Raw genomic sequence first — 18,257 nt, 5'->3', positions numbered from 1 at the left:
CCCACCTGAAACCATACAAATCTCTACCTTCCTTGATCATGGGGTAGCCTTTGACCTAATTCTACCCAATGAGATATAAGCAGCAATTGTCAGGTGAGGCTTACAGAAAAGTTACTTCAAAGAGCAGACATCTTTTTGTTCCATGCCCTTCCCTTTATTTCTCCCTGAAATGTAGACATGATGGCTGGAGGGTCACTAGCCATGTGGAAGGCATGAATATGAGGATGTTACCCAGAAGGACACTGGGTCCCTGGAGTAGTGCTACCATGAAATCTTTGGGCTTCTTGGAACTGCCAACATAGCTTTAGTCTGCTTACCTCAGGACTTCACTTACATAGCGGAAAAAATAAATTTCCAATTTGATTAACCCATTGTTTTTGGTTTTCTATTAATAATCACTAAAATAATTCTTAACTTTAATAGTTAAACAGTTAAAACCTCATAATATCTACATTATATCAGCATTTGCCTAATTTCTGGGGAAGCTTCTGGACAATCTAAAGCATCTCTAAGACATACATGTACCATTAATTTGTGCCCCAAGCCAAAGGACCACCACCTATCAAGCCAATAGAGATCACCAATTCTGTGGCCTTTCAGCTCCAATTGTGGCTTCTAGCTCTCTGTTCATATTCAGTGTGCCTCTCCACTCAGAAGCTTGAACACCCAGCTCTGATGCCTTATGATGGGAAACCCCAAGTGTATTGTGGGGAATGCCAGAACCTGGGGCCCTGGCTAAGAGTGACACTCATGGAACTCTGTATCCCACCTTGGGGATGCCCCTCTATACTTAAAAGCTTCTGACTAGGTAAGCCCACCCAAGGAAACCTTGACTTTATTCCATGAGGAAAGGGTGGGTTTCAGCACATTTTTGGATTTCTGAGTTTAGGCACCTTTCCGGTCTAGCAGGCTGCAGTGAGCTTGTAAGACACGGGCGTAGACAAGAGCTCCTGTGTCAGGAGTTTGCTTCTTACTGTTCATTGCTTCACCCTTTTCTCCTGTCCCCATTTCTCTGATTTTCATCCTCTCGCCCCAGATCCTGGCTTCTGGCCATCCCTTGTTTTAGATGTTCTGTTCAGTCTCCCTTTCTCTGGCCCCCTGATCCCATTCTCCTGCTTGTCTCTGCGTCTGAGTGCTTGACTATAGTTCTGGGTAAGGGACATACTCATCCAGCTTTTGCCCCTTAGCATCTCTGCTGCTCAACCTCCCTATAAGCCAATAGCATTTAGGCGCTGAAACTGCTTAGGGAGGTAATGTATCCTCCCTATTCCTAGTTTTTATAAGATTTTTTTCCTACATGCTCCTCTTAGATTCTTTCCTTAGACCTTTCTCACACAGTCATTGGTAGAGTAAATTACCTGATTTAAGATTTTGGGAAAGGAAGAGGGCACGCATTAACTCAGCTCCTTATTTCCTTCCTTTTCTTAGGAGCAAACTGTCTGAAGGAAGCCCATGTACTGACCGGCTCCTCTGTGGTACACTCTACAATGGCTGACATTGTCCAGTTGGTCTGTGGTGGGGAGACAAGTCTGCCTAATTCTGGGGGTACATAGTGTATTAGCAAGTCCACTTGGCAGTTAGACCAAAAGCCATGTCCTTTCCTCTAGCCTTTGTCAGAAATAAAGGACATATTCTGGCCCACGTAGGCTCACTTTTCTGCCTCTTTCACTTGGCTGAGAATTCAGGCAGGAAAAGAGGAGTGCCATTTATTGGGTTCCCTCAATCATGCTCAATTCTATAATATATGAAGGCAGCTTTTCGAATAGTGTAAAATCATTTGAAATCCTAATGCATTATGCAGGTGGAGTGCAAATCCACATCTTCTTCTAAACCCTGAACTTTTCTTAGTGCAAAAGAATATGAGCCAAACGTGAAGCATAACTGTGTGTATACTTGTACTTTGTGGTACACACAACTCGCTTTGCCAAGGGATTGTTACGATAGAGTGAAAAAGCCACATTATGCTGTAGTGGTGTTATGGTATGGTGAAAAAGCAGGAGACTACAAATCAGAAAAACCTAAGTGTAAGTAACACTCCATCACTTAAGAGTTGAGTCACGTGGGCTCCTGGGTGGCTCAGTCGTTAAGCATCTGCCTTCGACTCAGGTCATGATCCCAGGGTCCTGGGATCGAGTCCCGCATCGGGCCCCCTGCTCGGCAGGAAGACTGCTTCTCCCTCTCCCACTCCCCCTGCTTGTGTTTCTGCTCTCGCTATCTCTCTGTTAAATAAATAAATAAAATCTTAAAAAAAAAAAAAAGAGTTGAGTCACCTGAGACATTTTACTTGAGCTTTACTTATTTCTTCTTAAACGAGAACAATACCTAGCTCTTAAGATTGGAGTGATAAATAGTGTACTGGAAGGATTGCCATGTAGAAGGAACTTGGAAAGTGTAAGTTTCCACTTCCTGCGTGGATCCAAAGAGACACGTCTCCTGAGTTTCCCTGTAACTGCATTGTTTGTGCTAAATTTGAATGCTTTCTAAATAATATTCTACCATGTCTAATAAGAAATTTGGGATATTCTGCTTTATTCCCATTATCCTATGGAAATTACTCCTTTGAATGCACTTTATAAAAATGGTTTCCCAAGGTGAAGGAGTAAATGATACTCATCTGCCAAACAAATTAGCCAAATACTATTGTTGTCCTTTGTACACGGCCAATTTTAAAGTAGATTTGGAAGATAGATGAAAACTGTCAAGTACAAAAAAGTCCCTTTAAGTTGATCTGAAGTTAAGTTGGACTTCACTGTGTTTCTTTTTATGTCAGTAGTTTATAACCTTTTTAAGTTTGCAATGTCATTTCCCCCCACCTTAGTTGTATCTTAGGTATCTCTCTGTTGAAAAGATGCATGTGCCATATTGATTGGTAGACCCCTTGCATACAATTTGCAGCCCTCCAGTTTCAGATCCCTTAGATTGGGAAATATTGCCTTTTGGGAGATGTTTTAGGGTTGAAAGAATCTTATTTAGATCAGGGAACTCCAATCTTTCCCTTGGCTTTATGCTGATTTATTTTCTCAGGACACTGTGCTTCCCTAAACTCCAGATGAATCCTCAACATTTGGGTAATGGGTTCCAGTTTTGGCACCCTGAAAGGTTAAACATTCAGTTGGAGTTAGGTGGAAGGGCAATTTCATATCCTCCTATTTTATCTGAAATCTTCAATGGCACACAACTTCTCCCAGGTGTATCAGACAGTTAATGGGCTCATAGTTTGCTCTTTTCTTCAGTAAAAAGGTAAGTAGAGGGTTACATATTGTCAGTTCAAAGTAATGACTAACAACACCTTCTTTGTGTATGTGTGTGAGGGAGAGGGAGAGAGGGGGGGAAAGAGAGAGGGAGAGAGAGAGATGGAGGGAACTTACTGCTTTGTTTAATTTTGCTCAATGGGACCGATGATATGTAAAAACTGTTCTTCCTTTTATTATAACCCAAATGTTGGGGCCCATCTGAGAAATTCATACATCTAAAAATCAAAAGAAAATACAAGTCTAACTCAAATACATTAAAAGACGATGTTGATTTTTACTGTTGTTTTATTATGGGTAAGGAAGACGGTGTTTCAATGCACACCTTAGAATAAAACTTGAAAGTCCTCCTCAAGCATGTTTTTTCCCTAAAGTTTCACTCCATATGATGGCTCCTATATATCTCCCTTTTCTCTTTTTCTTCCTCACCCTCTGCCTGAAGCTCTTCATCTCCTTTTTATTCCTCATAGAATTCTTCCAGCATATCTCATTCAGGCACCCATCAAGAAAAGGGCCACCTGAAGGCAGTGAGCCAAATGAAAACCCCATCCTGATCATCCTTGTCCCCTAGGCATGCCCACTGGGAGCCTCCATTCATCTTAGTATATCATGGAATAGCACAGTGGAAAGGAACAAGTACTAAATTAGGACTCGGAAGACATCTGCCACCAGCAAGTGGGGTGTCTTCAATAAAATTTTTAACTGTTTTTTTAAAAATTAAAAAAAATTCTTTAGAGAGAGCGAGTGTGCGAGTGGGGGCAGGGGGAGAGGCAAAGGGAGAGGGAGAGAAAGAATCCCAAGCAGGCTCCATGCCCAGCACAGAGCCCGACACAGGGCTGGATCCCACGACCCTGAGATTATGACCTGAGCTGAAATCAAGAGTCTGATGGTTAACTGATCAAGCCACCCAGGTGCTCCTTCAATAAACTTTTTTAATCCCGAGCCATCTTCCTCATTCTAAAATGGGACTAGTAATACTCACCTTACCTACCTCAAAGGGCTGTATGAAGATCAGTTCAGCGATGCATTTACTGAAAGTACTTTAAGAATTAGAAACCAGTCTGACATTACTATGAGTTCTAGAATGAGAGGGTGACAGTTGGAGGGGGCAGGTCTTAAGAGTTATCTAGTCCTACCCTTCACTTTAACAATGGGGAAATTAAAACCCAGAAAGGGTCATGACTCACTCAACGCCATCAAGACAGGTAGAAGCAAAATCAGGTTAGAGACAGTATTCCCAATGTTAGAATGAGTTTTCAACTGTTCAGTAATGAATCAACCACAGATTGATCAACTGGCTGTCAGTGCTGGACGTACTGTCAGTAGATCAAGGATGTGATGGAAGAATGGAGGTAGAGACATTGCTGATAGTAGACAACAAGGGAAAACAACATGAAATAGGGTGTAGGAAAGAGTGATGAGTTGTCACAAGAGGTTTGCTAGGGACTTGAAGGAGTCAGTAGCATTTGTTATTCTACCTCGTCTAAAATGCTACACAAAGATATGTTTTGTTTGGAGTATCTATTTATTTTGAATGATTAATGATAGATTTTCCACACAAATTGGATTATCTAATTCCCAGTCTTAATTATGGCTATATAACAGCTGTGGATATGTGTCAGAAATTCATTTACTGGAATGAGAAAATTTCCCTTCTCCATGAGTCATGAGAATCTTCTTTCCACTGGAGTTTTATTTTGATGAAGCCAGGGATTAAGCAATTGGTAAATTATTTGGTTCATGATGTCCAGATTCTCATAATCTGCCTACATGTGTTCTTTATCTTTTAGACTTGGGTTCTCTATCACTTGTGTGAATAAACCTCAGATGAAGCAGATGGCTGGAACATTCTCTTCCTTGTAACTGGCAATATCTAGAGAGGTCTGACAAAGAGATAGTGCTGGGCAAAGAGCTGGCACTCTGTAGACATCAGATTGATTATGTGTTAGGAATGAAGTTAGCTTATTTACTCTTATTTCTTTTCTTTTTTTTCCATTTAAATGTCACATGGTGTGTGTTCTTAAAGCTAATTCTATATTCAAGTGTTACCATTTTTCTTAAGCAATTTCTTCAAGGGAAGTTTCATTACCTCTTTCTTTGAAATGATACTCTCCATCTGTTTTTATTGGCAACACAAGGAACAGTTTCCAGTACCCAATTAAATTTATGCAAGCTGACTTACATTAATATGTCACCAAACATTTCTAGCTGTTGTGCATTATTTACTTAGAGAATAAAAAATCAAGGTCCCTTGATAGTCATTTTCTGAACTTTCTGGAGTTTACATATATCATGAGGCCCTTCTTTAGAGATACTAATGCTTTTTTCTTGTTATGGAGAGAGCAGTGTTTAATATGACTGACTGTTCCTTGGAGAACTCTGTGTTTAATAGGTGATTTAATAAGCTCATTCAGGTTCTTACCATAAGTAGATGGCCGTGGTCAAATTGTGTCACTGTAATACACATTCATGGATTAGACTAACTTCTTGTAAGATTTTGAAATTCTTATGTCCAAAGCATATTTCGTTCATCACATCTCAAATTCTTGAACCTGTTCTCAGGATGGACTTAGGCACAATATGAATTTATCTGCTCATTGCTAGATTCGCAACTCAACACAATTAATTTCATTGAAAACAGAACAGACTCTGAAAGGGACTTTTTCAATTATAATATGGTTGGATTTTTCCTGGGGAAAAAAAAAACTGGAGATAGAAAAGAAGGACAGATCTTGAGAATGAGAAGATACGAAGTATTCTGTTCTCAGGCAGTAGAGGTTTGGGGGGGCAGACAGAACAGAGAAAAGGAGGAAGGAGGGAGAGAGAGAAGGAGTAGAGAGGAAAGGAGAGGAAGAAAGAGGGAGATAGAATATAATAATTCTTAGATAGCAGATGCTGAGATCTGAAATCTTGGATCCAGTCATCCCGGTCCTGACTATGTCTTGAGGAAGATGGCTGCTTGTAGGTATGTGTAAGGCCGAAATAACTAAGAAGCAGAATTGAATTTGGACAATTTGTTGGGAGGACCAGAAGCCCATGAGCCCAAGTGACATGAACCCAGACAATATATCATGTGGGTTGTGTTTGCTCCCCCCCCCCAACTTTTTTTTGCCCCTGGGGTTTTATTTTAATGAAAGCAGTGATTGAGCAAGTGGTAATTTATTTGGTACATGATGTCCAGATTCTCAGTCTCCCTACATGTTGCTTATCTTTCAGTCTTTTGTCCTCTACAGGCTGGTTGAATAAACTTCAGATAAGTCCCATGGGTAGAAAAGTCTGAACTGAGGGGACTATCCCTGGCAGTGGACAGTTAACATAGAACTGATGGGTTGAAAGATTTTTGCTGGAGGTATGTGCTATTTTACCGTAAATCTGGTAGGAAACAAGCTGGATCAAGCCTAAGTGATAGAACCATCTGGGCTTTGACAAAGATACCATGTAGCAATGTCAGGCCCAGTGGTGGTAGAGAATAGAGTTACCTGGTAGATGAAAATTTCTCTCTAAAAGGGACTTATAGCCAGGAATGAGGCCTTGAATTGAGGAGTCAGTTCCTGGTGTTGGAAGGCTTATCTTGGATGTGGCGGTGGTGTGTAGAGAGAGATGAAATATTGAAAAATGTGACTCTGTTTTCTATCCTAAGCTGCTAAGGCAGGGGAATATCCATTGCACAATACTAATTCTATGAGATTTTCCTTAAAACTGGAAAGTCAGGAAATCAGTTTCCAATTATAGAGAATGCTTATGTTTTATTTTTATGCTTATTACATTTGATTTAGAATTTATTGCATCATATATTATGCAACAACTGGTGACTCCTTGGAGACTTTCGGCAGATCTTTTCTCTCCTTGGGACAGAGAGAGCTCATCCTAACAATTTCTGGTTAGTGTTCTTTATCTGAAAAAGGAATTTCTACTTGTTTTGGATGAAGTAAATATATCTGGAACCTGCTCTGGTAGGTATAAACAATATTTACAATTCCAGGGTCTTAGTATTTGCACTGTTTGTCTAATTAGAATCTTATTTAACTGCATGTATTCCCAAACTAACATACAATTTTTTTTAAAAGCCATAACATTATACATCAGAGAACATCAATTATGACTGTTAGACTAGAGAGGAAATAGGAGTTTTATGATCTTTTAACTCATATGACTTATCTTGCAACCCAGTGGTGAAGAAGAGCATCATATAGAAAGACCATGACTTTGAAATCATGCCGACCAAGATTTGAATTGTTTTTTAGTGTAACCTTGAGCCTCAATTTCCTTATGCATAAAATCTACTTTGTTATAAGTCTTTTAAATAAAATCCTAGGCACCTAGTAGTTGCTCACTTAATGGTAACAAATATGCATGGTTTTGGTTCATGAATTGTACTTTTATGTGTATACTTTCAGGTTCTTACATAATTTTAAAACAGAGTCTTACATCTTTTGCCATCCTTTTCAGAAATTGTATGCATCATATTAGTAAGCCTTGGCAATTTATTTTATCAGTAACAAAAACCTCCTTACCCGATTAAAGAGTATAAGATTATAAATCTGTAACTTATGCACTGTTTATATAGACACCATTTTACATTAATTCGTAACCTGCATCTATGATTCTTTTTCTACTTGGGCATAAGGTCTAAATATTGGATTCAGAGTCCTCTAAAACCTATGAAAAATTACTGGAGAGGGCAGTGAAATAGAATTTTAATGGACAAAGGAAATGAAAAAATAATTTAGAAAGATAATCAAGTTAAATAGTTGTGGCAAAATAATCTCTGTTGGAAAGGAAAAGAAAGGAGCCAGTAGATACACTTCCCTTTTAATGAAATAGCCAAGAAAAAAGGATAATTGTCAAGTAGAACTTGAATGCTTTTAAGTGACAACATCCCAAATTTGAAGAGGGAGTAATGAAAACGATTATTTTGTTTTTGTTTTTAATGACAGTACATTTTGCAGGAATTAAAAAAAGTCAAATTGAAACACTATCAAGACTCAAAATGGTTTCATCACTTTGATTCACTAACCAACCCCTTCTGAGAATTTAGAATGCTTTGAGTCAGGAAAAGGCTGAACATCTTCCTTACAATATTGGAAACAGCTTAAGTGTTTAAATCCTGGGGGTAGCTCAACACGTTTTATGGTGAAGAAATATTCAGCAAATATTATGAAGCCAGCAAAAAATCATCAAGACCGTGAAGTACTTGAAAAATTGCTAACGATAAACTTTTAGGGAGAAAAGAAAAATGTAAAAAAAAGAATGCATGCTATGATAGCGAGTGGAAAGATTTGAAAATGTCCCTTCTCTGTTCTGGGTGGAGGTCTGGCTTATTTCTCCCCTTATTACATCCTCAGATCTCGTGGCTGATGGCCTCCCTTGAGTCCCCATTCCCTACTCCTAAAGTCTGCTTGCTGCTTACCGAAAATACCGTTTGCCCTCTCCCCCATTCCTTTGGACCACACTTCATTCTGCATTAGGATAAATTCTGTAGAGAGCAACTTTACCTAGTGTCTCAGTGAACGAAGAGATCTCTAGACTCAGCCCTTTTATGTTTATCATTCACTGTCTACAGGGCCCCAACACAGATCTTTAGGGGGAAGGGATGGTGTTGTTACAAATCTGAGTAGTGTACGCAAAACCGTATGGGAGAGAACAGTGACCTCTTGTCCCAACAATGTGTGCTTGGCCTAAGCATGTAAGCTTCTTGTTCCCTTTTCTTATGCTGGGTTTTTTTTTTTTTCTAAGATTTTATTTATTTATTTGAGAGAGAGAGAATGAGAGAGAGCACATGAGAGGGGGGAGGGTCAGCGGGAGAAGCAGACTCCCCGCAGAGCAGGGAGCCCGATGCGGGACTCGATCCTGGGACTCCAGGATCATGACCTGAGCCGAAGGCCGTCGCTTAACCAACTGAGCCACCCAGGCGTCCTATGCTGGGTTTTTAACAGAGAAGCTTCTCACTTTTTAAGAGTAGACAGCCCTGGATGGGCCACTCCACCAAACCTCTAGTTATGCCCAAACCCACTGCAGTTTAGAATGAGCACATTCTAAATGCTGTTATTCTGATACCATTTGCACTCCCTCATCCCTCACATAAACCTTTGGGAGGTATTTGTCTAGCATATGGTGAACTTTGAACAAACTACATAATTATGTAAAATCTTTTTTTTTTTTTTAAGATTTTATTTATTTGACAGAGAGAAAGACAGCCAGAGCAGGGGGAGTGGGAGAAGGAGAAGCAGGCTTCCCACTGAGCAGGGAGCCTGATGCGGGGCTCGATCCCAGGCCCCTGGGATCATGACCTGAGCTGAAGGCAGATGCTTAACAACTGAGCCACCCAGGCACCCCTAATTATGTAAAATCTTGACGCTTTTTTTTTTTTTCTGAATTAGTTTGGTAGTTTACAGGATTGTTTTCACTGGATCAATTTATTGTTTCTTGTACAATATAGTTCTAGATCTGCTACTGAATAGTTGTATAAACTTGGGAAACTTTTCAACTTTGAGTTCTGAATTTGTGAAAAGAGCAGGTGGACATTGATGTTTTTAAGACTCGTATCTGAAAGCTCTGGGCATCTTGGTTAAGTTCAAGGTGAGCTTTCCACAAAACTTTAATCTTCCTCTCAGGTCCCTGGGCACTCAACCTGTGTTCCTAGTTGTCTCTGTTGGGCTTGCAGAACTCTCACATTTTCTTTTGGCATAAACCTTAGTATTTTCAGATCCTATTTTCTTTTTTTGTGTGCTGAAAGGAGGCAATTATGTGTTTATGGCTCTGAGTTCTACTATTGTGAGAAGACAGGGTAAAACTGAAATAATAGTCCAGAAGTTTAAAAAATCATCATAGTTGAATCACAGACCTGTAACCCTGAAACAAATAATATATTATATGTTAATAAAAAAAAATCATCGTAGTTATGTTCCTGATCTACATTTCCCAAGTTCCCTTTTAACTTAATAGCTGGAAATGTCTTTTAGATGGTGCTAAAAAGTTGCTTTTAGAGTTTCAGAGTAAGCTACTGAGATACTGCCATTGCCAGGTCTGATGGAATTTTCAATCTGTATTCTAATCTTAAATTTGTTATTTTCATTTATTGTATAGATCTGTCTGTTCTATACGAATCCATCCATCTCTTTATTTTATTTTTTTGCTAGATTCCCTTTTTCAGCTCTACTGAGGAATAATGGACAAACAAAATTGTAATATATTTAAAGTATACAATGTGATGATTTAATATAGGTATATACGGTGAAAGGATTCACCATTGAGTAAATTAACACATTTATCACCTCAATATTTACCTTTTTTTTTTTTTTGGTGAGACACTTAAGTTCTGTCTTTGTAAATTTCAGTTATACAATACAGCATTATCAGTTATACTCACCATGTCATATATAGATCCTCAGACCTGATTCATCCTATAATTAAAAGTTTGTGTTCTTTACCAGCCTCTTCCTATTTTCCCCGCCATTCTACTCTCTGGGAATCACCTTTCTACTCTGTTTCTATGAATTCAACTTTTGTTTTGTTTTGTTTTTAGATTCACATATAAGTGATACCATACAGTATTTGTCTTTCTATGTCTGGCTTATTTTATTTAGCATAATGCCCTCCAGGTTCATCTATGTTGTGGCAAATCCAACATTTCCTTCCTTTTTTAAGACTGAATAGTATATGTGTGTGTGTGTGTGTGTGTGTGTGTGTGTGTGTATAATCATATTGTCTTCATCCATCTGTCAACTTAGGTTGTTTCCATGCCTTGGCTATTGTAGATAATGCTTCAGTGAACATCCAAAAATTCATTGCTAAGACCAATGTCAGGGAAATTACCCCCTGCATTTTCTTCTAGGAGATTTACATTTCAGGTCTTATGTTCAAATCATTAATCCATTTTGAGTTGATTTTATGTATGGTGTAAGTGAGGGGTCCAATTTCATATTTTTGCATGTGGATATTCTGTTTTCCCAACACCATTTATTGAAGAGACTCTCCTTTCCCCGTTGTATATTCTTTGCTCCTTTGGCATAATTAATTGACCATATATGCATGGATTTATTTCTGGGCTCTCCATTCTGTTCCATTGATCTATGCATCTATTTTTATGCCAGTACCATACTATTTTAATTACTATAGCTTTGTAGTATAGTTTGAAATCAGGAAGTATGATACCTCTAGCTTTGTTGTTCTCTTTCAGCATTACTTTGGCTGTTTGGGTTTTTTTGGGTTTCATGTAATTTTAGGATTGTTTTTCTGTTTCTGTGAAACATGCCATTGGAATTTTGATAGGGATTGCATTGAATCTGTAGATCACTTTGGGTAGTATGGACATTTTAACAATTTTAATTTGAACATGGAATATCTTTCTATTTATTTGTGTCTTCAATTTCTTTCATCAATATTTTATAGTTTTCAGTGTGTAGATCTTTTACTTCCTTGGTTAAATTTATTCCTAAGTATTTTATTTTTTTTGATGTTACTGTAAAAGGCATTTCTTTCTTTCTTTCTTTTTTTTTTTAAGATTTTATTTATTTATTTGACAGAGAGAGACACAGTGAGAGAGGGAACACAAGCAGGGGAAGTGGGAGAGGGAGAAGCAGGCTTCCTGTTGAGTGGGGAGCCCGATGTGGGGCTCGATCCCAGGACCCTGGGATCATGACCTGAGCCGAAGGCAGACGCTTAACGACTGAGCCACCAGGCGTCCCAAGGCATTGCTTTCTTAATTTCTCATTCTGATAGTCTATTTTTAGTTAGTGTGTAGACATACTACTGATTTTTCCTCCTGATTTTGGTATATTGATTTTGTATTCTGCAACTTTACCAAATCTGTTTATTAGTTATAACAGTTTTTTTTTTTTTTTTGTGGAGTCTTTAGGTTTTCTCTCTATAATATCACATCATCTACAAATAGAGGTAGTCTTATTTATTCCTTTCTGATTTGGATGTCTTTTCTTTCTTTTTCTTGCCTCATTGCTCTGGGTAGGCTTCCATTATGTTGAATAAAAGTGGCAAGAGTAGGTATTCTTGTCTTGTTTCTGGAGCTGTAAAAGTTGGAGTACTAAATCTACGGTCCAAACCCTTCATTCCTCAGGGAGAAGCTGGGAGTTAGGGATTCCCTCCCAATTGCACTGTGCTAGGAGTGCAGTTTATAGTGAGGAAAGGTCCTACCCATTTCTGTGTGGGTTTTTTTCCCATTTGCTGGATGTGTAGGAGCCACAATGTTAGCTTCTGGATTTCTTTCAGAGAGAATTGCTCCATGTGTAGCTATACACTGGGTGTGTCTATGGGAGGAGGGAAACTGGGGAGCCTCCTATGTCACCATCTTGGTCTGGAGTCTCTCATAGTTTATTGTTTAATGTGATAAACATGACAAAATCATGTACAAAATAAGGGCAGCACATTGGAGAGTGGCTAATTTCAGGAAAAACTTCAGAGAGAATATAGTATCTGAGCTAAGTTTTAAAGAAATAAAGTAATATTTTTTTCCAGGAAGACAAGGGAGCACAGAGAAATTCTAGGCAGAGGAAACAGTATATGCAAAAGCACAGAGCTATAAAAGAATGTGGTATGTTAGGGCCATAAGGAGAGGTCAGTTGGATGAACAGGAGTTGCATCATAAAGAGTTTTGGGTGTCTTGCTAAAGAGCTTGGATTTGATATTTTTGAGAATGGGGAGCAATTGTAGTGTGTCAAACAGAGGGAGGTGTGATCCTTTTTGTTCTTTAGAAGGCTGGTGACAGTAGGCAAGGCAAGAGGCATGGAGAGCAGCTATGAAGATGTCCAAGCCAGAGAAGATGGATCTAGGCATTATCGGTTAGGATGGAGAGCAAAGACAGACTTAAAAATATTTAGGAGGTAAATCTGACATAAATGGATATTTCTGGTATTGGATGTGAGAAAGAGAAAGGGGTCAAGTGTTACTTTCTGCTTCTGGCTTGGGAAGCTCAGTGACTTTTGTGGCCATACACACAGAGAGAGGCACTGGAGAGGTAAAGATCTTGCAATAGGATTCTAGATTAGGCTGTTCTGATAGAGGCCTCAAAACACAGTTGCTTAAAAAAAAGATAGTTTATTTTTCTCTCCTGTCAGTGTCTAGTGAACTCAAAACTTTTGGAGACCTAGTCTCCTTCTCTTTGTTGTTCTGTCATTCTCAACATATGGTTTCCATGTCACGATCTAAGATGGCTGGGCCATCTTTGGCCATTGCAGATACATATTGTGCACATACCTTCCCTTCAAGGGCATGATTCAGAAGCTGAACTTGTCATTTCTGCTTACATCCATTCTGCTCACGTCCATTGACCAATCTGAAAAATAGGACCATAGCTAGATGTGAAGGCAGCTTGGAAAAGTCTTTACTTGGGGCCTCTGTGCCAGTTAAAATTGTGTTCTATTATGTTTTTTAAAGTTTGTGTGTGTATGAATATATGTATGTAATCTCTACACTCGACGTGGGGCTTGAAGATCAGAAGTCATGCACTCTTCTGACTGAGTCAGCCAGGCACCCTGGTTGTATTCTACTATTAAAGGAATAAGAGAATGGATAGTGGAGAACAACCAGCAGTACTTGCCATATGTATGTTGATATGTTGATTTTCTTTTATTTTTTTTTAAGATTTTAAATTTATATTTTGACAGAGAAAGAGACAGCAAGAGAGGGAACACAAGCAGGAGGAATGGGAGAGGGAGAAGCAGGCTTCCCGCTGAGCAGGGAGCCCAGTGCGGGGCTCGATCCCAGGACCCCGGGATCATGACCCGAGCCAAAGGCAGACGCGTAACGACAAAGCCACCCAGGTGCCCTGGTATGTTGATTTTCAAGTGGAAATGTCCAGTATGTATTTGGAATATATAGGTCCAGATCAGAAATGGGGTCTGAGCTGAAGGTAAGGAATTTACATTTAGGGAGCATTAACTGTTTTCATTCTTCCCTGGTGGTAGAGACTGCTAATTCTCCCCAAGTAGTCATTCTTCTCATCTTCCTATTAGTAATAGGAGTTTTGGAAGAGCAGGTGGCTGCTTAGTTAGAAACTGATTAGCTTTGCTTGCAGAAAAATGTTGTCATGGGATGAAGGAATGGACTTTTTTTTTTTTTTTAGAGAGAGAAAGAGTGTGAGTGGGAAGGGGCAGAGAGTGAGAGAGAGAGAGAGAATCTCAGGCAGACTCCATGCTGATCATGGAACCTGATGCTGGGCTTGATCTCACTACCCTGAGATCAGGAGCTGGGCTGAAATCAAGAGTCAGATGCTCAATGAACTGAGTCACCCAGGTACCCCTGGACTTTTTGATGAAAATCTTTTTTTTGAGACTCCTGAGACCCTAAGTGGAACAGGAAGAGAGAGTCTGAGTCAACAAGCTGGAGCGGTAGGGGAGGAGAAAATGTTGGCCTTGCACAGTTTGGTCTGATGCTTCCAACTTTCACTTTATTTATTTATTTATTTATTTATTTATTTAAAGATTTTGTTTATTTATTTGACAGAGAGAGACACAGCGAGAGAGGGAACACAAGCAGGGGGAGTGGGAGAGGGAGAAGCAGGCTTCCTGCAGAGCAGGGAGCCCGATGCGGGGCTCAATCCCAGGACCCTGGGATCATGACCTGAGCCGAAGGCAGACGCCCTACAACTGAGCCACCCAGGCGCCCCTCCAACTTTCACATTTAAATTACTTTTCTTCAACCTTAGTTGTCTTAGTTCTTTTCCAACCACCATATTTGGAGAGCTTTAAATTCACAGGATTACATAATTCCCATTTAACCAAGAGCAGTGCCCTTCTGTATAAAAACAATTTTTTAATGTTAACTGTCCTTTACATTTAATTATAATTTTTAGGGCAATAATTCCAGCCTTCTTTTCCTTCTGCCTTGTACTGTAGTTATACATGAAATTGTGACAGTTTCCGTCATTAAACTTTGAGTCCTTAGGCCCATATCTACTTCATTCATTTTGAACCTTTATGTCGGTCATACTGCCAGTTCTGCGCAGATGTATCTTGAGGCGATTACACGGCTGCTGACCCAACTGGCTGGTCAGGGAAGCAGCTCTCCTGGCTCATCTTTCCCTCTCTCCATCTTCATTGCTATGATATGTTTATTTGTGGGGAAAGGCAAAATGGAGATATTTAAAAGACCATGAGAGCAGAAAGCTGCTTTAGAAATTGCTTTGAGTCCACAGGAGGGAGGCATAACAGGAGGTGAGATCATGGGTTTTATACACTGCAGAGTAAGTGTAATAAACTCCAAGCTGGGAGGACAGCAAGGGTGCTCTGTGTGGGTTAATTGGTGCCCTGCCTACACTCAAGGGGAAAATAAATTTTCAACCACATCAAAGTCTCCTCGGAAGAAAAAAACGCTCATTAAAAATGCCACTTCCAGGAACCCTGGCAGCCAGACAATAAGAAGGCTGAAAAATCACCTCTGTTTGGCCTGCTACTCCCTCAAATCTTGAACTATTTGCCTTGAGAAGAACAAAGAAAGTATGTTGGTTACATATTTAAATTCAGCTTCTTAGAAAGTGGAGTGATTTAGCTAGAGTTGGCTTCAGTCCGTTTTTGAGTCCTCCCCAAAGCCTCAAAATGTATTACTATTAGGAATGTAAAAATTCACCCTTGGATACACATACAACCTCCATCCCATTCTCATGAAATGCTTACAGCATAGGCCATGGGTGCATGCAAAATCATACCACTCATAATGGGGAAAAACGCTGAGGAAAAGCAGATTGGCTTCTGTATTTAATCCTGATAGAAGATTCTGTGGTTCATAAATTACTTGACCATCTCCCTCATTTATCCTAAGACTGTGGGTCATTCTAAGATCTCTGAAGGCAGAGGCCATATTTTATTACCTTCTTTTAAAAGGATTTATTTATTGGGCGCCTGGGTGGCTCAGTTGGTTAAGTGACTGCCTTCAGCTCAGGCCATGATCCTGGAGTCCCCGGATCGAGTCCCGCGTTGGGCTCCCTGCTCAGCAGGGAGTCTGCTTCTCCTTCTGACCCTCCCCCTTCTCATGCTCTCTCTCTATCTCATTCTCTCTCTCAAATAAATAAATAAAATCTTTAAAAAAAAAGGATTTATTTATTTATTTGAGAGTGAGAGCAAGGGCGAGCACGAGCAGAGGGGAAGGCAGAGGGAGAGGGAGAAGCAGGCTCCCTGCCGAGCAGGGAGCCCGACGGCGGGGTGAGGCAGGGTCCCGGAATCATGGCCTGAGCTGAAGGCAGAAGTTAACCTACTGAGCCACCCAAGTGCCTGGAGAAAGAGAATCTTTTTTTAAAAAATTTTTTATTATTATTTTTATTAACATATAATGTATTATTTGTTTCAGGGGTACAGGTCTGTGATTCATCAGTCTTACACAATTCACAGCGCTCACCATAGCACATACCCTCCCCAATGTCCATCACCCAGCCCCCCTTCCCTCCCACCCCCCTCCACTCCAGCAACCCTCAGTTTGTTTCCTGAGATTAAGAGTCTCTTATGGTTTGTCTCCCTCTCTGGTTTTGTCTTGTTTCATTTTTTCCTCTCTTCACCTATGATCCTCTGCCTTGTTTCTCAAATTCCTCATATCAGTGAGATCATATGATAATTGTCTTTCTCTGATTAGCTTATTTCGCTTAGCATAATACCCTCTAGTTCCATCCACGTTGTTGCAAATGGCAAGATCTCATTTTTTTGATGGCTGCATAATATTCCATGATATATATATACACCACATCTTCTTTATCCATTCATCTGTTGATGGACATCTGGGCTCTTTCCATAGTTTGGATATTGTGGACACTGCTGCTATAAACATCGGGGTGCAGGTGCCCCTTTGGATCATTACATTTTTATCTTTGGGGTAAATACCTAGTAGTGCAGTAGCTGGGTCGTAGGGTAGCTCTATTTTCAACTTTTTGAGGAACCTCCATATTGTTTTCCAGAGTGGCTGCACCAGCTTGCATTCCCACCAACAGTAGGAGGGTTCCCCTTTGGAGAAAGAGAATCTTAAGCAGACTGTATGCACAGCGTGGAGCCTAATGTGGGGCTGGATCTCACAACCCTGAGATCATGACCTGAGCTGAAATCAAGAGCCAGATGCTTAACCGACTGAGCCTCCAGGCACCCCCTATGGTACATTTTTAAAACTAAGAAAGTAATAGCACAATACTATTAACTAAACTACAGACTTGCTTCAGATTTTATCAGTTTTTCCACTGCTGTCCTTTCACTGTTTCATAATTCAATTCAGGATACTGATTGTTTTTAGATCTTACTCACTTTTATTTTCTGGCACTCAGGGCAATACCTGATAGGTGCTCAGCATGTGTTTGCGGAGAGACCAACCCAGAGAAAACAACTAGAATTTATCAGTCAGATACCTGAGAGGAGGTTCAGAGTGTGACCCGTGGAAGTATGTGCTGCACGGAATTGGAGGATGGTTAAACATGGGCCCTGGAATGGCAGTTGGCGGGGCATTGCAGACGTTTGTCCCCATAGCGTTGCTAGAGCGGTGGGGGCAGCAGACAGCGTACGTGGGCTGAGGAGCGGGTGGGAAGGAGAGATAGTGAGCGTAGAGAACTTTGTAAGCACTGACAAGTGAAAGCTCAGTGATGGAAAACAGAAAGGTCTGTGAGAAAGTTTTAGGAAGGTGGAATGGTGAGCTGTTTTGTAATCAGAGGAAGAAGGGGAAGATGATTGCTGAACTAACACCCAGGAAAAAGCAGAGGGAAACATAATTGGGAGTCTGCATGGAAAAGCTAGCTTTGGAAAGGAGAAGAAAAACTTCTTTCGATGGGACCAGGAAGGAAGGGGGGAATATGTACCTGAGGGTCATGGATGTTCCTGCTCAGTTTCCCTCTCTTCTTTCTCATTTGGTTTAATGGATTCTAATTTGCAAAGAGAAACGGAAAGACAAACCTTGGAGAGGGAGGGAAGCAGGAATGGATTGTAATAGAAGCTCTTAGAGACTGATAAGTACTGCTGGAGTAGCTGCTATGGGGTAAGGAAAATGAAATCAACTGAGAGTGGACAAGAGGAATGATAGAGCATCAGT

At 40.1% G+C, this 18,257-nt stretch overlaps 1 protein-coding gene across 6 annotated transcripts in view; it reads left to right on the top strand.

Annotated features, from left to right (window-relative positions):
* The first annotated feature begins 7,072 nt into the window (after positions 1-7,072).
* Positions 7,073-18,257, top strand: part of LPAR1 (lysophosphatidic acid receptor 1) — a 297,361-nt gene continuing 286,176 nt past the window's right edge. For 2 of the 6 annotated variants that reach the window (XM_054509345.2, XM_054509344.2), the window contains exons 1-2: positions 7,074-7,204; positions 13,871-14,034. The gene's annotated coding sequence lies outside the window, so the exon portion shown is untranslated. Of the gene's footprint in view, positions 7,205-13,870; positions 14,035-18,257 lie in introns of all 6 variants that reach the window. The other 4 variants (XM_064579691.1, XM_064579692.1, XM_045882909.3 and 1 more) reach the window with 2 other exon arrangements.

The sequence above is a fragment of the Mirounga angustirostris genome, unplaced genomic scaffold (genome assembly GCF_029215605.1).
Source record: "Mirounga angustirostris isolate CCGP_5_RB_7025 unplaced genomic scaffold, mMirAng1.0.hap1 SCAF_15, whole genome shotgun sequence".
Taxonomy (NCBI): Eukaryota; Metazoa; Chordata; class Mammalia; order Carnivora; family Phocidae; genus Mirounga; species Mirounga angustirostris.
The sequence above is the reverse complement of the archived record's forward strand: the minus strand, read 5'-3'. Positions and strand labels throughout refer to the sequence as shown.